Below are 24,424 nucleotides of genomic sequence, written 5' to 3' on the forward strand. Positions count from 1 at the left end.
TTGCCACACAAATTAAAAGAAAAAAAACACAGCGCGATTGCACTATGTAAAATGCAGCGCGATCACGCTAAAATTGAAAACGAAAAAACAGAGCGCGATCGCTCTATGTAAACCCCAGTGCGATTGCGCTGAGGGGAAAATGAACAGATAAAGTAGTCCAGAAACTAGGCTAAAAACATCGAGCTTCGTATGTTTCTAGTAGTATACCGGTGCTGTGTAGGCGGGCTACACACCGGAAAAGGCATGACGTATGCAAGCCTTTCACAAATGAAAGCAAGCAGATTTTAAAGAGCAAGCCCATGAACCAATGAAAGAGACTGATGTGACCTGGGCGTGGTTTGAAGCCCAAAGAGAGATTACTTTAAGGACGGAGCGCTTTGCGCGTGCCCATAAAAACAGCACCAGAGTAGGAATGTTGAACACCACTCCACAATATGGAATCAAAACGCTACTCGACTCAGAAAACTTTCATACTGCTGATTTTATTCATCAAGAGAGTGGTTCTGTCCTTTGAGTTTTCATTTCATGGCCATTTCCTTCCTGAAATTTCAGTGGTAACTGGGGTCTAACCCATTCAAGCAGTGATGGAGCTTCCTGAGGACGAGCCTGGAGTGCTGCTTGGGATGCTGGGGACTGTGCGGCGTGGTGTGGCGGGGTGTTCCACAGGGGCTCGACCCGGCTCTGCAACTTCCCAGCAACTTTGGCACGTGGGTAGCCAGCCGAACATCCGCTGGGGTAGGCTAGGCCAGGGAGCTGCACTCTGGCGCCCCCACATATTCCTGCTCTCACCCGCTCATCCACTCGCCCCTCTCCCATCCTCCATCTTGGGAGCAAGTTCGGTCCCCGGTGGAGCGGGGTGGGCGGGGGGGCTTACAGCGTGACTCGGGGGCTAATCAATTGTGCCAACTGCTCAAACTCCGCCAAACTGAACCTATTTTCACTGCCTGCTGCCGCCTGTCTCCCTCCTGTTGCTGCTTATTACCTGCCACCTAACACCTGTTACCAGCCTAAGCTGCAGTGGCGTAACAAAGGCCCCGCAGTCCCTGCGGTGCAGGGGGGGGGGGAGCTCCAGGGGGGCCCTCAGCACAGCACACTGTGCATGGGTGGCATGCCCCTGACTGGGTCAAGGAGGGAGGTATTTTGCAGGGGGGCTCCATTAAGTTTTGTTAAGCCACTACTAACCTGGGCCTCGAGCAGCCCTCTAGCGGTGCGTTAGTGCTCACTGTGCGGCTCTCCTTGGGAGAGGACAAGCCACATTCAGGTTGTGCAATCATGCCTGGATGACCATCAACACTTGCAAGGCACTGATCGTGCAAACTTACAGAAGGTGTACACAAATAAAGTGCTCCAAGTCAGACTCGGGTTCCTTCCATCACTCAACAGTCTCCCAAAATAGCACCAGCCAATGGAGATCAAGGAGAGCAGGCTTAGCCAATCCTCGCGAAGACTTCCTGCATATATTATGCAGCTGCCCAGTTTAATTGCCTTGGTGTAAAATCTACCTCCAAAAACCTTTAATGCAAATGACCTCGGATCGTGTCAGCAAGCTTGTTCTGCATGGAAGGTCTGACTCCATAAGCCATGTCGATTTGTAAAAGTCCTTTTAAAAGTGGAGTCACTCGCTAAACAAACAGTCCACAATTATATATTCAGGAAACACTGCAGTGTCTGCGCATCAGCTACCATCGTGATTGGTCCCCTGCCTCCATCAATTACTTGAGCCAAACTTTGATAAATGCAAAACGTACTGCACTTCAGCAGCTCATCGTGCACTTAATGAATGTCGACGATATGCACTTTCGCGTCTGTGCCATACTGCATACAGGACTACAGAATGTATGTTGCTAGGAGTTGCATCGGAGACTCGTACTGCACTTCAGCAGCTCATCGTGCACTTAACGAATGTCGACGACATGCACTTCCGCGTCTGTGCCATACTGCATACAGGACTACAGAATGTATGTTGCTAGGAGTTGCATCGGAGACTCGTACTGCACTTTAGCAACTCATCGTGCACTTAATGAATGTCGACGATATGCACTTCCGCGTCTGTGCCATACTGCATACAGGACTACAGAATGTATGTTGCTAGGAGTTGCATCGGAGACTCGTACTGCACTTTAGCAACTCATCGTGCACTTAACGAATGTCGACGACATGCACTTCCGCGTCTGTGCCATACTGCATACAGGACTACAGAATGTATGTTGCTAGGAGTTGCATCGGAGACTCGTACTGCACTTTACCAACTCATCGTGCACTTAATGAATGTCGACGATATGCACTTCCGCGTCTGTGCCATACTGCATACAGGACTACAGAATGTATGTTGCAAGGAGTTGCATCGGAGACTCGTACTGCACTTTACCAACTCATCGTGCACTTAATGAATGTCGACGACATGCACTTTCGCGTCTGTGCCATACTGCATACAGGACTACAGAATGTATGTTGCTAGGAGTTGCATCGTAGACTCGTACTGCACTTCAGCAACTCATCGTGCACTTAATGAATGTCGACGACATGCACTTTCGCGTCTGTGCCATACTGCATACAGGACTACAGAATGTATGTTGCTAGGAGTTGCATCGGAGACTCGTACTGCACTTCAGCAACTCATCGTGCACTTAATGAATGTCGACGATATGCACTTTCGCGTCTGTGCCATACTGCATACAGGACTACAGAATGTATGTTGCTAGGAGTTGCATCGGAGACTCGTACTGCACTTCAGCAACTCATCGTGCACTTAATGAATGTCGACGACATGCACTTTCGCGTCTGTGCCATACTGCATACAGGACTACAGAATGTATGTTGCTAGGAGTTGCATCGGAGACTCGTACTGCACTTTAGCAACTCATCGTGCACTTAATGAATGTCGACGACATGCACTTTCGCGTCTGTGCCATACTGCATACAGGACTACAGAATGTATGTTGCTAGGAGTTGCATCGGAGACTCGTACTGCACTTCAGCAGCTCATCGTGCACTTAATGAATGTCGACGACATGCACTTTCGCGTCTGTGCCATACTGCATACAGGACTACAGAATGTATGTTGCTAGGAGTTGCATCGGAGACTCGTACTGCACTTCAGCAACTCATCGTGCACTTAATGAATGTCGACGACATGCACTTTCGCGTCTGTGCCATACTGCATACAGGACTACAGAATGTATGTTGCTAGGAGTTGCATCGGAGACTCGTACTGCACTTTAGCAACTCATCGTGCACTTAACGAATGTCGAAGATATGCACTTTCGCGTCTGTGCCATACTGCATACAGGACTACAGAATGTATGTTGCTAGGAGTTGCATCGGAGACTCGTACTGCACTTTAGCAACTCATCGTGCACTTAATGAATGTCGACGATATGCACTTCCGCGTCTGTGCCATACTGCATACAGGACTACAGAATGTATGTTGCTAGGAGTTGCATCGGAGACTCGTACTGCACTTTAGCAACTCATCGTGCACTTAATGAATGTCGAAGATATGCACTTTCGCGTCTGTGCCATACTGCATACAGGACTACAGAATGTATGTTGCTAGGAGTTGCATCGGAGACTCGTACTGCACTTTAGCAACTCATCGTGCACTTAATGAATGTCGACGATATGCACTTTCGCTTTTGAGCCATACTGCAGGGAGGATTTCAGAATGTATGTTGCTAGGAGTGGCATGGGCGAGGTGATGCACACCTGGTCTGCACCCGCCATATGCATAAGCATGGCACTTCAGCACTTTACCCTCTGTTGCATGTGGTCTAGGACAATCACTGATAAACTGCACTTTCAGCGTTTTGCAGTTTCTGCAACTTATGCCGGTGTATGGCATTTCAGCCTCTTGGGTTATTTAGCTCATCATGGTGATTTAAAATTATTTTCCTTTTTTCTTTCCTCTGTTCCCTCACTTCTGGATGTAACTAACAGTTTGTGACATGCCTGCCTCCAGTTGGAAAATGTCACCAAGAGTGCAGTGCTTCCAGCCTGCCTGTGTTCTTCTCTGCTCGGATCACAGGTGAGAATAGCCCAGTATTTACAGCTGGCTTGTGTTTCTGAGCTGACCAGGGCCCTGCTGAAAATAGTGCATCAATTAACTGGCTGAGGCTTGCTCAGCAAATGATTCAAGCAGAGTAACATTTAGAGCGTGTGTATTTGGCTAAACGAAGAGTTCTGTGCAAATGCTGCAGGGCTTAGCAGTCCCCCCGTGTGTTTGCGAGTGCTAAGCACATGATGACATTTCTACCGCACTGGGCGGATCCAGGCCGGATTTTCAAGATATCCGGTGACTACGCTAATGAGTTTCATTTAGACTCATTGCATGTACTTTGTGTGTAATGTTACCAGGCGTCTCTACCTCATCAAGATACAATGACCCGATTACCTACCAGTAAACTTCATCACCCCATGTCACAGTCCTCCTCTTCCCTCGTGAGGTGAGTCTGCCTCCGACAGAGGTTCTAGCCGCGCTAGGGATCTACGATCCCTGCGGCCTGAGGCTTTCCCACCGTCTTCCTCTAAATTCCCAGGTCTCAGAAACAGTAGAGGTGCAGAACGGGGGGGGAGCGGGGGGGGGGGGTCAGACTGAGATGAGGAGTACTCTGAATCAGGGTAATTACTGGTAGGTATTAGGGTCATTATTCCCTCATCTCCATCCTCCTCGTCCCAGTCCTTACTTGTGAGGTGACTCTGCCTCCGACAGAGGTTCTAGCCGCGCTAGACATCTACGATCCCTGAGGCTGTCTTCTATTTTCATTAATAATATAAGGGCTTTTCCCCCGTCGTCCTCTAAATTCCTAGGTCTGAGAAACAGACAAGGTGCAGAACGAGCGGGAGCAGTGCTTAATTTGTGCTTGTTGTTTCCGGTGCTGAACACCGGCACTTATTTTTGAGGGCCGAGGCTTATTCTACTGTCTCAAGCATTTGCTGCGAGCAAAAGACACATATGGGAAAGCCGGATGAAGGGGAAAAACCAAAAAGTGTCACAAAGGGAGAAAGTAGAAAGCTGCATAAGTGATCTGAAGGGGCAGGGTGCGGCTTTATATGGATTGAAGAGGCCCGAGATGGCTTCAGGATTACGCTGCCTCAGTATTCCCTGTTCTCACATTTAATTGCAGCAGCCGCGTATTTAAGAGGAGGGCTTTGGGCACCGGCACCTTTTTTATTTACAAATTAAGCACTGGCGGGAGGGAGGTTTCAGACTGGGATGAGGAGTACTGTGAATCGGGGTAATTACTGGCAGGTAATAGGGTTGTTATTCCCTCAGTCCTTACTTGTGAGGATATACCCAGTAAGAAGTGCCCCAACACATAAGATGCTCAAAAAAGTTTCATAATAATACAATTACACCATTGCTGTTTTCAATACAGTAGCACCAAACACGCTTGCAGAATCTGAAAAATGTAATTGGTAATGTGTGCCAAAAGTAAGATGGGATGACCAGTTTGCTGCTCTATAAATCTCATGAAGGGATGCTTCACCCACCTTGTGATGCAGCCACTGCTCGGGTGGACCTCCCTTGAATATCAGATGTGGGAACCTCCCCATCTGATTCGTATACCCGAGAAATAGCCGGACGAACCTATCTGTCTGCTAATAGTTTGGGTGTAAAACCCATATGGCTGTTGGCTGTACCATATGAAACAACATAGATTTTGATTTCCAACAATATTGTTTGAGTCCAGGCCAAATAGACAGACAATGTATGAATAACATCTAGCGTAGAAGGAACACCCTATGTTTCAGAAGGAAAAACTGATAACACCACTTTAATTTCGAAATGAAAATGGGATTGGACCTTAGGAATAAAAAAAAGCAGGGTCGAGTTTAAGGACCACTCTATCTGGGAAGAAACGTAAATAGGGGAAGGAGGAAAAAAGTGACCCCAATTCACCGTAACATTTTGCAGCAGTAATGACAAGCAAAAAAGCTGATAGCCATGGCAAAGGAGATGTGCCCAAAAGCAAAAGGGGAAAACTGTAAACCCTTCAAGATTATTGAAAGAACCCATGAAGGGACTCAGGCAGAAACAAGTAGTGTTTTATGTTAGAAACTCTTCAAGAGACGTGACACCAAGCGAAAGACTCTTGAAAAATCCCCATAAATGTTAAAAGCTTTTATTGCTGCCAACTGAGAAGAGCGTGTGGAATTGGAGAGCATCTTCATAAAACGATCCCTCAAAAAATCTAAAATCAAAAAAGCTATTGATAGGTAGAGGTTCCAGATTCTTATCAAAACACCACTTTTGAAATGTACTCCAGTGTTTCCTACAGTACTTCAAGGTCAAGGCTTGTGGGATGTTTGAATATCAAGGGCTGCCAATCTAGAGCACCCCAGTAACTTGAGACCTACCCTCTCACGTTCCGGGCCATCAACTAGAGGTGTTGTAGATGCACTACCGGCAGAACAGGGAACTGTAGATGGGATGGATGGATGGATGGATGGATGGACAGATGAATATACGAACCTTGGACAACCCATCAAAAAGAGAGAAGCAGCGCCAGAATGGCCGAAAGGGAGCAATGAGAATCACTCTGCTCTTCTCCCAAATTTTCTGAAGAACCTTCGGCTGGAGGGGAATTTGATGGAAAGCATAAAGAACTCCCAGGGGACAAGGGACTGAGAGAGCATCTATTGACCACACTTGAGGAAACCATGTCTCCAAGCAGAAGTCCAGAAACATCACATTGTGTGATGACGCAAAATGATCTAACCAAGGAGTCTTGAACTTGGCACATATACGATTGAATTCCCTGCAAGCTATCAGATTGAAATTTTGCTCCTTGTACCATCCTAACGAGTCAGATTGGAATGTGTGACTTGATTTTCCATCCTGACCACCAAATTTTGAGCTCATAACTGGGAGCAAAAGTCTGAAGAGCCTGCCACAATGCAGTCAATTCCCTCCAATTCTAGGATTGACTCACCTCCCAATTGGACCAAGGTTCCCTTCCTTTCTTGATCCATCAGTACAGTCCTCCAGCCCCATGAATTTGCATTTTGTGTGAGACAACTTGGAAAAAGAGAAGGGAATGCCCGTTGACATATTGATTCCCCTTCAGCCACCAAGCCATATCCCTTTTGATGAGAGCTGTTACTGGGATCTTCTGCTCATAGCTCTGAGAAACCAGTTTCCAATGACAAAGGGCATGATTCTCCAGAGGTTTCAGATGAAGTATTGCCCCCCCCCCATGAGACAACTGCTGTGGTAGCAACCATAAGACGTGCACCCTCAGCAATGCCTTTGCTGAGATAGAGGACTGGTGAAAAAAGTGTCTGTATATCAGAAACTCTGTGATCTGGAAAGACTTGATCAAGGCCTGTGTTGAATTGGGCCCAACAGTTTGACTTGAGTCAGATGAGACTTTGGGTAGTTGATGATTAATTCCCATGCTGGGAAAATCTTGAGAATAGGTTGGACATCTTCTTGGGCCTTTACAAAAGAGGGCACAGACAAAAGCCAGTCATTAAGATATGGAAACTGTATGCAAATACAACAAGGCTACTACTGGGGATAATACCATTGCAGAGACCCTGGGAGAAGTTTCCAGTCCAAAAGGCAAAGCCCAAAATGAAAGCGCTGATCTCCAACAGCAAACTGACAAAATACTTGACTGTGTGGCTGGATGTGGAAGTAAGCATTCTGTAAGTCCAAGTTGACCAGAAAATTATTCTTTGCTTAGAGAAGACTTTTTTTGTACCAAAATCATTTTGAAATACTCCACTACAATGATCTTAGGGCTTGATTTAGAGTTTGGCAGAGGGGTTAATCGATCACAAACGTGACGGATATCCCGTCCGCCATATTACAATTCCATAATAGCCTATGGAACTTGTAATACAGCGGAGAGGAATAACCCCTCCACCAAACTCTAAATCAGGCTCTTATTCACAGATTTGAGGTGGAGGACAGGCTGAAGTTTATCTTCCTGTTTGGAAACCAGAAAGAAAAGTGAGTAAAATACTTTTTCTTCCTGATTCTTTAGCACCTTTGTCCAGAAGAGCATGAACCCTTTGAATCATCTCCTGTAATGTGGAACCGTATTTTGGTAATGGGGTAGGTTGGAACAGATCTCAAGGAGTGGTGCCGAGAATAGAGATGTGATAGCCAGACTTGACAAGTTGAAGGACCCACTTGTCTGCAACACACTTCCCCCATTGAAGCTAAAACTGTGTCAACCTTGCCCCACCCTAAAGGTAGTCTTTTGTTTGTACGTTCTTGACCAGATGGAACATTTGGCTGGGCTTTGTGGGCAAACACGAACCCCCTGACCATGGGTCTACCTCCGAAAAGAACGTTTCTCTTGCAAGGTTTGAGTTGGCTTCCATGCCAGAAATGCCTTCTTCTCTGAGGAAAGCTGGAACGGCTTTATTATCCTTTTCTCCTCATCTGCATTTTGCACAATCTGATCTAATTCTGGTACACACAGCTTCTGATTAGTAAATGCAACTTTCAAAATCAAAGATCTTTGACTGGCATCTACTTTCAAGGATATCATCCACAACAGTCTATCAGAAGCTGTAGACTCACCAGCTGAGGATGAAGTCAGGCACAAACTGTCAGAGGTAATATCCGAAAGGAAACGTGCAAGCAGTTCCATATTTGCGAGAATAGGTGTCTGATCCTCTTTGTTTTATTTAGATAACAACATACAAATATTGAAAGTACTTTAGTAGGGCTTGTGACTCATAAGCTGGGTATGTATTCACCCGAGTTGAAACATTTGCGGCAGCATGGAAGCGTTTAACCAATGCCTTATTCTTTTTGTCCACCACATGTGATAGAGTGGAATCTTTGGAAGCTGGACTTGATGTCGAAGTTGGAGTTTGTTGGAAACATTCTTCAAAGTCTTTAAGCACATACCACTTATTTAGAAAACAAGGGATTGACTGTTTGCCAGGGTCCTTCCACTTGCACAGGATTGACTTGATCACGTCATGCAGTGGCAGATGGTTAGACTCCACAGAACTGTATTGAGAATAAAATCCCTCCTCTTGCGGAAGTTGATCCTCAAATCTAAGACTTGTCTGATGTTCTTAAGTAGGTTCTTTAATTGTGAACCATGAATATATTTCCCTCGTGGGAAATAGTAAATAAATCATAAACACATGCATAGCAGGGCTGGAAAACTCACTCACTATTTGGAGTCTTATTTATTTGATCAGGTCGAGCTATTTTTAGGACTTAGTGAGTTGACAAAGAACAGGTGTTCTCTTCAGTTGAAAAGTGGAGGGGCAATACATGATGCCTCTAAATCTTGTTCTTATGTCACATTTGCTCTGTGTTCACAGACATAGGTATAAAGTCAGTTTGTCTTACAATTAATTTTCCTTCAGAATGCAGAGTTCCCGGACTTTCTAAGGTGAACTGTGTGACCTGCTGTTTAGAATGTAAAATAAGAGGATATAGGGTGTCAGGTTTTTCCTAACACACAGCATTGAAATGACTAAGTCAACTGTGCAAACATTTCAAAATATATTTCAGTAGTTGTGAAAGCCCATTTTTTTATATTTCTGTGTGATGAAAAAAATATTTTAATAGGATGAAAACAAATCAGAATACTTTATGCGTTGATGTGCAAAGGAAATGTTTTCTGAAACCCAATTTTCACAGTTAGTTAATACACCATAAAGCTGCAAGCTAGTGGAGAGGTTTTTGGACATTTGTTGCGTAGATGACAATATGCTACCACATCATGGTTTAGAAATATCTTTATTATAATTGACTGTTTAAACAAACTGAGAAACACTTCTGCCCTGATGGCAATGCTGCTAGTAAACTAAAAGAAGTCATGGGTCATGTGTCCCTTACATGTGGGCTAGATTCTTGTGGTGCATGCAGCAATCTTTAGTCTACTTAATCAAACAAGAGTTTTTTTTTGTACTGCAGAGATGCTGAGCTCACATATTTGAAGGTGCAATCATATGTGAGAATGAAGAAAAAGGCGACTCTGTAAACTATTTGCCTAGGATCACACAATTTCAGACCCAGGTCAAGTACATTACAGTTAGGCCGAGTAGATTATTTAAGTTACTCAATCTACAGGTCTAGTAACATTTTTATGATTTTTCGAGGCCTGCATATGAAAAAATAAAGCATACCTTATCTCTGGCCTTAAGGACAGAGAAAACAAAGGAAGACAGGTGGGGGAGGAGCCTTTATATTATTAACGAAAATAGAAGACAGTCCCAGGCTGTAGGGATTATAGCTTCCTACTGTGGCTAAAAGCTGTGTCAGAGGCACTAATCTCACAAGTAAGGACTGGGGCGAGGAGGACAGAGATGAGGGGTAATATTTGTTGCTGGGCGTTCTTATACAAATCTTTGGTTTCAGATGTATTAGTTCACTTTCATCCTCAAAAGCGAACTAGGACAGAATCTCACCGAATTCATTATGTTGCAAAACAAAAACTGAGGACTACAGCACCAGCGGCCAGATGTACAAATGTTTTTAGCAGTCGTAAACGGTCCGATTCACAGAATCGGGCCTTTTTTGCCTCCTAAAAAGCATTTCCCCACTTACCAAACCCTATTTTGCTATTTGGTAACCTATTACCGAATGGCAAAATGGGTTAACAATACGCTATTAGGAAGGAACGTGTTAAGGGCGTCCAGTGACTCCAAGTGGTATGTGTAAATGTTTTGCAACCAAAATGTGGTTGTAAAACATTCACATTTTACTAAATCATTGAAGGAGGTGGTAACCCATTCGCAAATGACCCCTTCCTCTTTGTGAATGTTGGTGTGAACATTTTTTAAGAGCAGGAAGTGGTCCCACAGACCACTGCCTGGTCTTAAAAAATGGAAAATAACATTTTTCATTTTTGTTTATGAAATCCATCTTGTTTTCTTAAACGACTGCATTTAAAGAAAAATGCTTTATTTAAAAAGCACTCACAGACATGGTGTGTCTGCTGACCAAAGCAGGCCACCATCCCTGTGATGTTTGGCCATTCCCTATGGGTCGCAAATTGCAACCTCCCCCATGAATATTGATGAGGTAGGTCCATTTGTGATCCTTTAGGAATCGCAAACAGTGTAAAACACACTGTTGTACAGAGCTGTTAGCGATTTCCTAATTGCGAGTCACAAAAATGCATTATTAGGAAGTTGCAAACCCAAACCTACGTTCATCCGGCCCCAAGTCCTTGCTTGAATGGAGCCATCTAGTAAGTGCTTTAAATGGAAATAAAGTGCAGGTACTTACCGTTTACAGTACCTATTTGATCCTGAGGCATGCCTGTGTTCTCCCATTGAATGCAGAGCAGCAGAGCTCAGAGGTGCAGCTACTCTCCCTTTCATATTAAGGAAGTGCAGGCACTCAGTACCGGAAGGTACCTGCCAATTTAAAGCACCTCATCTAGTAACTGGAGCCGTGTACTTGTCTACAAGAATCATATTAAATGTATCATTTGCTGCCGAAAGGAATGGAAAATAGTAGCAGATACAGTGTGAGTACAGGTCTTAACCTTTCCTCTTGTCTGTTTAAGTACATACATCACAGTGAGGTTTCTTGGAGAGTATAGTAAACTAAAGTTTGCAGGGGCAGCACAGCTTCCGCTTAGCATCCACATTGCCACTAGGGTTTTTCATTGTTTATAAGGACATAGTCATAGGACTGAGTTAGAATCTGTTGTAGGAAGCTGTGGGCTTCGGCCACAACTCAGGACAAATATTGCAGTATTTTTGTTACGTCTGCCTGTTTGGTACAAACAAACTTAATCGTGTGAAAAATGCATATGCGCGTATCTACTTGTTATTTTTGTCGTTATTTTCTACTTAGGTAAAAAAAAGTTGTACTGTGGAATAAGCTCTTCATTTACTCACCTTCAATTTCAGGGATTGTCTCCCTTCCCTTCCTGAATAAGGATTTACTTCTGTCATTAAAGGAGTAAATCTACAACTGTTTTCAAGGTGGCAACCTAGATAAAACCATTTAGTAAAATCAAACGTCCATTTGTAGGTGTTCACCATCTCTGGCAGGTTTCATAACCTAGGTAGATTCAATCTCACTAAAATAACACCAGTGTGGTTTATTAACAACAATGTTTAATTTGGGCTTTTAAATAGCTTTGTGAATTAAGATATTGTCCATGCACTCAGGTTTCTAAGGTCCCTGCATGAGTACCTCACCCAGTTCAGGAATTTGCCCTGTATTTTGGGCCTTGTTAGCTCCTTTTATCATGAGATAAACAAGGCTACATGTCTCTATGTGCAAAGCAGATAACTGAGTCAAAAATTCCATAACACAGGTACTTTAACAGAACTTTGCATACTTTGATTTTTGAGTAATGCTCCTTTAAGGCGGATTCGGTGGTCTCTTCCACTATTGTCTAGGTGGGGATCCGACAAATGAAGATTCTCTAGGGTCACACGGTAAGCCAGGCATGTGTCGAGCATCAGTCTGCCTGCGTGCCCATCTTAGTCCTGCAAATACATGAACTCGCTGCAAGTGCTGTACCAGTTCCTGCAGCTTCTTCTGGCTGAAAGTAGGATGTGGCTTATGTAGGTACTTGCAGCCCTGATCAGGCTAATGCGAGGACCATAACAGATGCAAGTCTGACTGGACCAGTGGGAGATCCAGCTCAAAGCACAGGTACTTGAAGTGGTTTCCTGCCATGACCCAGTTGTGAGAGACTAGGGAGACCCTTTGCAGCATGTGTCACCCCTTCCAAACAGTGATAGACTTAACAAATATTTTTTTTTTATAGAAATACTTTTTATTCAAAGCCAACTCAGGTTCTTTAGATCTGAAATAATTCCAATACATGTTTGAGAGACCGGAGTACTGAACACATTGGTGGAGAGGTGCCAGCTTCAAGTTCTGGTGCAGAGGAAGATTAGGCTGCTACCGTTGGCATCACAATGTTGATCTATACGTGCCCATCTTGACATTATATTTTGTGGGCTAATAGCAAGCTAATCTTAAAGTGGTGCACTAAGCACAAGTATCACAGTGCATTCACTGTAGACTAGCACTTTGATGTGTGGTACAGCCATTCAAACCAAGGTATAATCAGTTATTTTGATGTTTCCTTATGATGTTAGAGAATAGGTATCATTGAAACAATCATGATTTTCTTGATGGATATACTTTAAATATCATAGGCTAATGTTTAAAATATAGTTCCTCATCATATTTACTGACATGCATTAACAAGTTAATTTACTTTTGCAATTTACTGTAACATGAAACTAGACAAGCTGTTTAATGATAATTTTATAATTGCAACTTTATATGTGCTTAATGTGAAAAAAGTGTGTCATTTGAATTCCTTTTGTTTTAGATTAGCCATATTGATCTACTAGGCCTCAGTCTCATAGAATATGGGAGAGCTGTTTTCTCTTCACTAACGTGTCATTTCTTTCCAGATGTTTTTCCCATAGAATGTTAATTTGGAAATAGATGTACTATTTTTTTACTCATAGAGAGCCTGAGAAAGTAACCTTGAGGACAGTACACAAAGAAACAGAGAAGGTGAAGACTACCCAAATTCATAATTGTTGCAAAGTCATAGACAAGAGTAAAGATGGATACCTTCCCATGACGGTTCTGGGAACTTGTCTGGATGTTGCAGATTCCTTTCGAATGATTGGACAATGAAGTCTTTTGATCCATTACCAATGGACAAATCATCATTCACTTTGGGCTTTAATTTGTTGTTTCCAGTTAGTTTGACTAGAAGAGATCTCTTGGACTTTGAGAAGTACAGACCTTTTTGTCCTTCCCTGGCACATCCCAAATGCTTGCTGGGAAAACTTTATTTTCTTGACCCATGAGAAGACTCTTGAGTGAGCTTCTGAGATGCTGGCACTTTCCCTTTTGACTTACTTTTTGTCAACTTTATTTAGCTTCATTTGCTCCGGATGTCGTTTTTCCAAATTCTTTGTACTTTATTTCATTTTACTTTTTGCCCCTTGTTATGTAGCCCACCACATGTCAATTAGTGACTTGCTCTTTGACTTGATTAGCTAGCTAACCCTGATAATTCCTAAATAGCACACATGCTTAGAAGAGTGGGTGATGGTTTATTTTCAGAGCATCAGAACTTGCTTTCATTGTTTTGTGTCACATTAATTGAGTGTTTGATTTCTCTCATTTTGATCAAACTTAGATTTTTCCATCATTTTGGTCACTAGATGGTGATACTGTATCTTTATAGCTTGGTGTTGAGAATTGTTTACATTGACCTTAGCATACATTTGTAATAAAACCCTTTAACTTTATTCTGGTTTTCTTTGTGTGGCCAAATTGGTCATACTGTAAATTAAATGTTGATTGATTGTGATGGTTAACTCCTCTTACCCGAAAAGAGAGCGCCTGGGGTAAAATGATTTGTCGACCTCGTTTAAAGCATAACTAAAATGCTCCATCAGTTCCTTTAAACAACATTGACATTACATGCTTGCCATAAGCACATTCGTGTGTGAATGAGAATATTTGAAATAAAGAATGCTCTGCACACCTTTCCCCAGTGATGCGTGATCTGCATGTGGAAGGGCACAATGTGTTGAGTATTGGGGCCTGATTCACAAAGGGCCTCTGCACTCCTGGTGGAGGCCCCACAGTCGTGGGGGAGTCTTCACACTCGAGGCAGAATCTCTGCAACAGGGGGTGATGTATGTTTCATATGTATAAACACAATCAGCCATATTTTGGATCCAATGAAGAGCTAGAACAATAATGCCAGCATGCCACAGTACAGATATTTGGAGTTGGAGAACCAGGATGCAGCCAGGTTATAATCTCGGAAGCACAGGCCTGAAATGTGTGCATAAGAGTATTTAATTGTAATCTAGTATGTAAAGTATTTGTATGTGACCTGTGCAGGTCTAAGCATGCAGCTGCAAGGGCAAGCCAACATACATTAAAGGGTGGAAGCATTGATGCTTAGGGTACACCACATGTGACTCCGGAGACCTGACATGAAATAAGACTTACGCCGCCATGTTTGCCAGGTGTCAGTCAAAGAGATCAGGCATTTGTGTCCAGCGACTAGGTCAGGAAATTAAAGAGAATGACATGGGTGCTGCTGTCACTTGCTGCTGATGCAACCAATTTGATGCCAAACACTGCCCCTACATGACGTGTCACCTTCCGCAGCAAAAACCTATCTGCATGAAAGGTGAAGTGAGCTCTTGCTTCCGAGTCCTCTTTGTATTCTAGAAATGTTATGAACCTTTGTTAAGATTCATTAGAGGAATAGATCTGTAATCTAGGCAGCAGATTTTGAACTTGGTGCTGTCCTTGATGGGTAATCAATGCAATTCTTTTAATATTGATGACATGCAGCCTTGTTTATTATGAATTATTGCAGTTTTAATGTCGAATGGAGAATGGCTTTCAGAGTTCCAAGAGAGGATTGACATAATCCTGCTCACAAAGCTTTCCCAAAGTTGAGCCATTAGATAATCAACATCTGAATTGCAAATATCAGGTTATTGGTGAAATGTAAGAGGCCTATTCACAAACTGCATTTTGTAGTGCCTGGAGTCGTACAACAGTAGTGCTGCTCATGCTTTAAAAATAACCTTTTATAAACCTACGGATGGAAATCTCTGCCTCCCTTATATTTTCGGTGCAGTGGGGGTGATTTCCACACACACAAGCATACCTTTTAGTAGTAAATGTGGAAGAGACAAGAGAATGTGGCTGAAAAATGGTGCATACCACAAAATGGGAGGGTTTTAGGGATGTTTGTGGAGAGCTTTATGGAAAGATATGCTGATACAAACACAACCACAAGAGAGTAAGAACATTGCAATTCACAAATTACACTTCTAAAGTTAATACAGCCCTGTGGTCTTCTGGCCGGGGCTGCCGACAATGGAACTGGTGAATCACATTCGAGCCTCAGCCATGCCTAAAAAACAAATATGAATAACACCTTGCGTAATGTAACTGGTGTTCATGGAAAGCAATCCAGTTCCCTCAGGTCGAGTTTGCGCTTTATGGAACTGAAAAATAAATAAATGAGTAAATGGATTAACACAGTCGTAAATGTACTCAAAGCCTTGTCTTGGAGTAAATCAAGTACCACGCATGACCACTTACAGATATTGTAATACAATCCCATAGAAAACAATGGAGGCAGGGAACGGAAATAACGCACAGGAACTAAGTTAAAAATAATTATATTATTTCAACCTTTTTAGTTTATAGATGTACGTATTCATTGTAATATTAAAAAATATAATTAAGAATAATTTATTATTATTTTAAAAGTTAATAATATACTGAATTTTGAATTAAAGTTTTAAACTTTCATTAAAAATTAATAACACCTTTAATTAATTCAAGGTTTGACTTTTAACTAAATTTAGTTCATGTTTAATAACATTAAACGTGTTAGCACAGCAGGAATTAATATGTTGTGTTCAAAAGTAATATTTATGAATTCAATCCATGTATTTAAATGATTTAATACACATTTAATTTAATGTGGTATATCATGTATTTTGTTAGTTCTAGGTCAAAAGTGAATATTTAGGAATATTTATACTTATATTTTACATTAATTGATGTTTCTCAAATTGTTTTAAAGAATAATACATGTCAGCAATTTTCCATACAGATTTCAATGAGCAGATTTCCTCAATGACGCTAGGAACTTAGGCATATAAAGTTACTTGTAGCATCTTTACAATCGTAAATTGTATTTAGAAGGCTTCACTTCGTGATTTCAGGGGTGTAGGCATGTAAGTCTACACTAGGTTAAAATCTACACCTGGAAATGGTGAATAGGAAAAAGTGGAGTTACATGTGGGTGTAGTAGTAAATCAGGCATGGGCAGAGCTCACAAAGTTCCACTCCAAGGAATTCTGCGTTGATTTAAAAAAAGTTCTGTGAGCGGCAGAGTGGCACCCTGTCCTGAATGTGCCCGATCTCGGAAGCACTAAGCAGGGTTGGGCCTGCCCGACCCTGCTTAGCGCTTCCAAGATCGGGCACATTCAGGACAGGGTCGTGGACAATGAAAGCTGCCATTTCAGGGCTTGTGTGCATCGGCATTCCCCATGTGCACTGCATACAGTGCAGGAGGCTGCACAAGAGGCCTGAAACGGCAGCTTTCGATGTCCACTGCCCTGTCCTGTCCTAGTGAAAGCTGCTGTTTCAGGCTTCTTGTGCACCTGTGTGCACATTACCGCCCACCCCTACACATAAAAACTAAAATGAGGGCTTACTTGGGTCCTCTCAGTGGGTCCTCGTCATTGCCAGTGGCCTGGATCTCTGCCTCCCCCCGGTCCGGGCTGCTGGTGGTCGGAGGGAGTCCTGGATCCGGAGCTGCTGGGCTGGCGGTGGCGAGCGGCTCCTTGATGTTGGGCCGACTGCGCACTGTAGCGCAGTTATGGGCTTGCGCTGTGTGGCTGTCAGTCCGCAGCTGGGGCTAGCAGAGTTTTTGGTTGAACTCCGCTCTCCAAACCAAACACAGAGTGCCTAGAACTTCGCTAGCTCAGCCAGCGGAGCGGAGCTCACCGCCCACGCCTATAGTAAATATGCATGTGAGAAAATATATATAAGTTTAAGTATACATTGAATTCATTTTATAAATCTCTTGAATGTCCATGGGTGAGTTGGTGCTACAAAGCTGTCTGAACCGAGATAAGCCCTGTGGAAGAGTTAGTTAGAGAAAAGCCAGGTTTTAAGGCCTTTTCTAAAATTAATCAGATTGGACTGGGTTTTTAAATGCATGGGTAACTTGTTCCACAGTCTTTAAATGGACAGTACAAAAGTCTTGCCACCCCAAAGAGCCTTTTTGAACTTTGGAACCCTTAAATTCTTGGAGAAGGCAGAAAGTAATGTCCTGTTTGGAACATACCAGCAGAACCTTGACTTCAGGTAGTCTGGTCCAGAGTTATGTAGTGCTGTATGAGCTATGCAGAGGGCTGTTAAGTAATCCTGTTTTTATAGGCAGCCCCTGTTAATTGACAATTGCCTGAGAGACAGACTGTAAATTAGGAATGTTTAACAAAAGCCGGGCAGCAGCATTGTGTAAGATCAGGAGTTTATTCAGTAATCTCTGCATTGCATTAGTCAGTCAATTCTACATAATACGAGGGCAACAATTGCAGTTTTCTGTAGCTCCAAAGAAACATTCACCTCAAGACTTTTAGAAGACAGAAATAACTCAAAGTGATTGAGATATTTAATTTTCTTAACCGGACAGGGAAGTTTACCAAGATCCTGAGGCCACCCCATGGAAGACCAGAATGAGGTGTTGTTCACAAGTAAAAGAACCTCTCATTTGCCTGAGTTAAGTTTAAGAAAGTTTTCCTTCATGCACTTACCACCTCCTGCATACAATTACAAAACCGATTGGCTACTTCAAGCAGGTCAGTGAAAATGGAGACCACTGTCTGGGTATCATCAGCATAGAAAACTATGGAGAACCCTAAGGAACAAATCAGTTTTGCCAAAGGAGTACCATACACATTAAGTAGTGTGGGGCTTAGTTATGAAATTGCCAAGAGCAACCGATTGTTCTCAACCCTCTAGACAGGAGCCTAAAAGAGTCAGGGCAGAATCGCTGACTCCTAGTCTTTTCAGATGAGCACGTAACACCTTTTGACTGACAGTGTTGAAAGCTGCTGACAAGTCCAAAAGAGTGAGGGCAGCTTGCCACCATTGTCAGCTATCTCTCTAATTTCCTCAGTAGCTACAATCAAGGTGGATTCTGTGCTGTGACTACCTCTAAAACCATGCCAGGATGAATCAAGCAACTGGTTTCTAGCCAGAAAAGATGAACATTCAATATTAATGGACTTCCCTACTACTACTACATGTATGTTTCCCTTTGTAAAGAGGCCTCTTGGCGTTTAACTTTTTTAATTTGGTAGATTGAGCATGAATAAGTTATTTGCTACCCAGTTTTGAAGCTTCTTCAGGCAGGTTGACTATGCCTTTTATTGCATTTTATTTGTATTTTCTGTATATTAATCAATCATATATGTTCTTTTTCAAATAGGATTCTCAAGACATAGATTGTAAAGAGAGCATGCCAGGATGCTGCACAACACTGGAGCTTTTTACAGCAGTAAATGTTCCAGTTTTTAGCATCTGATATTGATTAGTCAGGAAGTATATGAGTCACCTCAGCGCAAGGCTACCAAATCCCATTGAATATTACAAGACGGAGATTGTGGTGATGGTATTTAATGTTGAATGCCACTTAATGTTATGGAAGCTGGGAAAGTTAGAGTCTCCTTTGTCCATGAAGTGGACATCATTTAGAAACCCAAGCGTTCAAATTGGAGTATCAGGTGAACAGCCTCTTCAAATTTTGGGCACACATACAAAGTCTTAACCTCTGGGTTTATTGTAAAATGCCAAATCTTTCTTTGTCTCCCTGGCCTTCCAAACCCACATCAAGAAAGTAGGTGTATATGGTGCAGTTAGCTTTGGAAAGTGCTCCACAAACCGCCATGATTTTTATTAGCGTGGGAAAAGTACTTCTTCACATGGAAAATATTTTCCACTTATTGAATAGAAGCAAGGGCGTAGAGAAGCACCCGCTTTATAAGCTTAGGCAGCAATGTTACTGGGGTAGAATTAATTGTTTTATGCTCCTTCCTAATTTTGACCTTTAGCTCACAGTGGTGTGGGATACAGCCTAGGGGGTTCCGAAGAAGCAGAAAACAGTGACAGACAGAAAGAGAACTTATGTAAATGGTAATTAAAAATAAGTGAGAGGCAAATGGAGTGTGAAGGAAAAGATCTAAAGCAAAAAAGAAAGGAGAATAGAATAAGGCACACAAGAAGAATTGAAATAGGGAAAGAAACAAAAAGGAAGGAAATAAATAAATAAAATGAAGACTGGAAAGAAGGGCAGCAAGTAGGAAATATGGAAGGAACAATAAAATAAAATGAAAAAAAGAAAGGAGAGAAAGAAATAAGGACAGTAGGAAAAAAAAGTAAAATAATGGAAAGGAGAAATGAGAGACAGGAGGAAAGGCAATGAAAGGAAAGAATAGAAAGTATTAACAAATGGGAAGAATAAAAAAGAAAGAAAATTGGAATGAAGGAGGGAAGGAAGAGAATGACAAGAAGAAAGGAAGGAACAGAAAAATAATTAAAGAATTGGAAGAAGGATGCAATATTTTGCAAATTTTCCTTGCACGACAAGTCTCATTTATTTTACATCTATTTATTAATGTGTTTAGTTAATTAAAACCTTTACACAGACCATAATGTTCACTAATCACAATACAATTTCATATCCAAACCTGACCCAATGTCAAAATAATTTAAAAAAATCTTTAAGAGCCTAATTAAAATTCCATTACATTTGTATTGATACATATAAAAATAAAATAATCACTACTTATTTTTCCTAAAACAGTCCAATGTTAATGTGACTAATACAAATAAAAGTCCTAGCAAACCAATATCTCATTGGTTAAGACCCTTTAGACTAAAACAGCTGTATGTCGGCTGACATCTTGTCAGTTATGTCTCTAAAACTGATAAAATCTAACGACCAGAACTCAAACTCGTTCCACACCCACTACTGATTTTAAAGTACTCCGAGCTTCCAGTTTGTTCAAGGCCTGACTTAGAAACTTTACTAACCTAACATTCAATGAAGTATCCGAGGAATTAAAACAGGCAATCACAGCCTGCCTACTAGTACGTATGAGACTCTGATTGAACAAGACCTTGAGGTTCCTTCTTCGTTCCTGCCCTATGCTTTGGCATACACAAATCAGGTGTAACAGATCCCCGACTCCACTCCCACATAGAGAGCAAGATGACTTTAAGCCTGAGCTAGCCCTTTGTGCAAAATCTTGACCTCCTGGAAGTTGACCAAATCTGTATTTAATAAATAGATCTTTTTCTTTTTTTGACCAACCCCGGTCCAGATACAACTGGCTTTTTAGCGTTTTATATTCCTTGATTATAGACCATGAATGGGAGTTACCAACAAGGAGACTCTTATCCACAACCAGGGACTTTTTCTTCACCATACGATTAATGTTTTTTTTTTAAAGCGGCTACTGACAAACTCTGATCCCATAATGAACGGGCACCCAGAGCATCCAAAGACTGGTCAAAATCTAACTGTGAGGAGGGCCTCGGTTTCATATTTAATTCTTTCCAGAGAGTTTTGCTTAACCCATTTTCATTTGCAAGTTGCACGCTTTTCCAGAGTTTAATGTAGGCACCCTGTCTTGAAATCACTTGATTCACATATCCGAACTCCAGCCTAATTTGGGCCTGAAATTCTTTCTTGGGAAGGTGCAAAAGAGATCTAAAAACTTTCCCAATGATTCCATTCAGGGTGATTGCATACCTACCCCTCCAGCCTTCGCTACCGTATCTAACACTTGGAATTAACTTGGTAGCTATCACTTGAGGCCTATAACTGGGGCCATCTAATACTCTTAATAAGGAGTGAAAAGCAAGCAGCAAGGAATTTCCTTTTCGTACTAAATCTGTTATCTGGGGGGGAGAATGACCCCCTCATCTAATAATATCCCCACGTATCTGTATCATTTGGCTTGTTCAGGTTTTGAGCCTTGTAGGTACCACTTATATGTTTTCTGTCTTTTGCTTCTTATTTCCATAATCTTTGTTTTCTTCTCATTTATAACTAAACCATTCTGTACTGCAAAATCTGCCAATATCGTTACCAAACACCATAATCCAAATTTCGTGTCATTTAAAAGGACAACATCGTCAGCATAAAGAAGATTTGAGATGAAGAGATCCCCAATCTTTGTGGGGTACGCATTTACCCCATATAATATATAAGACCCATCTGGTAAATAAAGATTGAAAAGATAGGGCGCTAGGACGCAGCCTTTTTCAAGACTGCATTCAGTCTCCACCTTCCTTGATCGAAAGGTACCATCTCCATTTTTCACTCTAATCCATGTCAGAATTCAGCATCTGCACTGCTTTTAATAATTTCGAAGGGATACACCAGGAGTTTAATTTTGCCCACAGCAGGCTACACTGTACCAAGTCGAAAGCGGATTTAAAATCCACAAAACATATATACAGAGGTTGTTTTCTTTGTTTACATTTATCTATATTAGTAGTGAGGGATAAGATGTTTACTGCTGTTCCAGGCCCCTTTATGAAGCCTGACTGGTTTATCGGAATAATGTTTTTTTTTGCACTCCACGTCTGTAGGTCTTCCGAGAGGGCACCTGCATAGTATTTAGCCTCAGTGTCAGTTAGCTGTGGTTAGCTTTGGAAGGTGATTAAACGATAATTCTCACGGATGGCACAATCACTTCCTTTAAAAATCAGATGGAAAATGGCACCTTTCCAGGATCATGGGATAGTTTCATGCTCCAATGCACTATTATAGATCGTGATCAGCCTCTCTGTCCAGAGGCCTAGATTAGTTTTATATAAAGCATTTGGGATCCCATTCGGGCCTGGGGCCCCACCCTGCCTGCTTCTATTAATAAGTTATGTTATCTGAGGAATGGAGAACATTTGATCATTATCATCCGTAGGTCTATAACTGACTGAATTATTATCTGGTTGCAGCCCATGAGTCACTGATAGACTCCATGTGCAAAGCACCTCTTCTTTAATTTGTTTATCATGATTAAAATGCTGAGTAAGAAAAATGTGGCAAGATAACTCAGAGATATCTGAACTTGACAGAATTGTAGGTGCCCTGTTTAGGTTATTAATCATTTTCCAGAAGGCCTGAGAGTTTTTGTTTACTTAAGAAATAGGCCTTTGCCCAAAAACCCTGCCTTTTCTTTGTTTTTTCTTCTCACAACTGTTTACGATATTGACTATTTATGACTTTTAAGTCTTTTTGTATACCGGGATCATTAGAGTGCTTTTTGGCCAATCTTAATAACCGGTTCCTGTTTTCCCTCAATAGTGTAGTGACCGCTGTTATTTTTATTGTATCTCTGGTTTTTACCTGATCATGGGGTTTTTGGTTCATCAATTAAATCACACCTAATTAGGTTAAGTAGCTCCTCAGAAGTTTTCCCAATAGTTTCGATTGAGTCCCCACGCCACCGAAGCTTCTTGTAATTAGTTGAGATAAGGTTCCTAGGAAAGGTAATAGCTGGTTATGCTTAGGAACGCTATAATTTATCTCAATACTTTGCAAGCTGTGGTCACTTAAATCTGTCCTTACAATACAGTAAGATGTGATTCATGCTAAAAGTGGCAGAGTAACCATTGCATAATCAATTAAGGACTGGTATCCCAAAGCATAACAAGTAGGAGCAAGAGGGTGTCCTCCCGTTCAAGATTCTGAGGCCCGACGCCTCCAAATCTTTAATGAACACAACCACTTTAGCCTCTCCCCTGCGCCTAACTTGATTCCCCAAAGTGTGTTGTGGAACAGACCAAATAAAATCTTGATTTACTATCTGTTCCTCTCTGTCACACAAGTCTCACTGGCTTTCATGGAAACATTTGGAATCGCTCACTTTGGTCCGTTATTTAATGTTACAGGGTTTAAAGTGTGGGGTATTTTTATTTTCCTGGTTACTCCCTTGAATAGAAAGGTAAAACTGTGCCCATCCCAGCAAGCTTAATTTATAAAAGAAAAGGTAAGGGGTGCCACAGATTTTGTTAGGATCCCACCACCAGCATTCCTCATTGCCATCCTTGCCCAATGCTGAACTTTGACTTCACATCAGTCCTCTTTCTTCCACGATCATCCTCTATTCCACATTTCCTGTCTCTTTATCTCACTCTTATAGATTCTTTTCAACCTCTGTTTTTCCCTATGTCACTGATTTATTATGTTGCTCTCTCTCCTTTCTCCCTTTTCTTCCTTTCTCTCTCTTCCTCTGGGACAAAGTTTAATAATGAAAAAGAAGTACTGGTCTTCAAAAATGAGTACTGGTGTCCAGCACCCATGAACACCTGCACAAATTAAGCACTACTGCAAAGACACATTTCTTCTGATGTTGTCCCCGGGAACCCTGTGGATTGTCAGCAGCTGTAGGTTATGCACATTACCTACCAGTGAAAATGCCCGAGGGCTCTGTGACTCCAAAATAACCCGTAATCTCCACAGGTAGCCGGTGTATGTCTGTCCATGAAGATACTTGGGTGCATTGGTCCTTCTGAATGAAAGCTGCATTGGAAGATCCTGCAGAGCAAACCATGGGCCAGATTTACAAGCCCCTATCGCCACCGGAGAGTCACTTTTTGCAACGCTCCGGTGGCGCTAACCACTTCTCCATATTTACAAGGAAGTGTAAAGCCACTTTTTGTGGCTTTACGCCTCCTTGTAGATATGGGCCCCTCCAATACAGTTTTCTGCATCAGAGAGGCATGCAATGGGTATTGAAGTGTTTGTTCCACCACAACACCCATTGTTTTTGACACTGCCCAAGATTTACAAGAATTTGTAAATCTGAGGCAGTGCCAAAATCTAACGTCACCCTAGGGGTGGCATGAGCATGGCACAACGAGGAGAATACTTTT

The sequence above is a fragment of the Pleurodeles waltl genome, chromosome 10 (assembly GCF_031143425.1).
Source record: "Pleurodeles waltl isolate 20211129_DDA chromosome 10, aPleWal1.hap1.20221129, whole genome shotgun sequence".
Taxonomy (NCBI): domain Eukaryota; kingdom Metazoa; phylum Chordata; class Amphibia; order Caudata; family Salamandridae; genus Pleurodeles; species Pleurodeles waltl.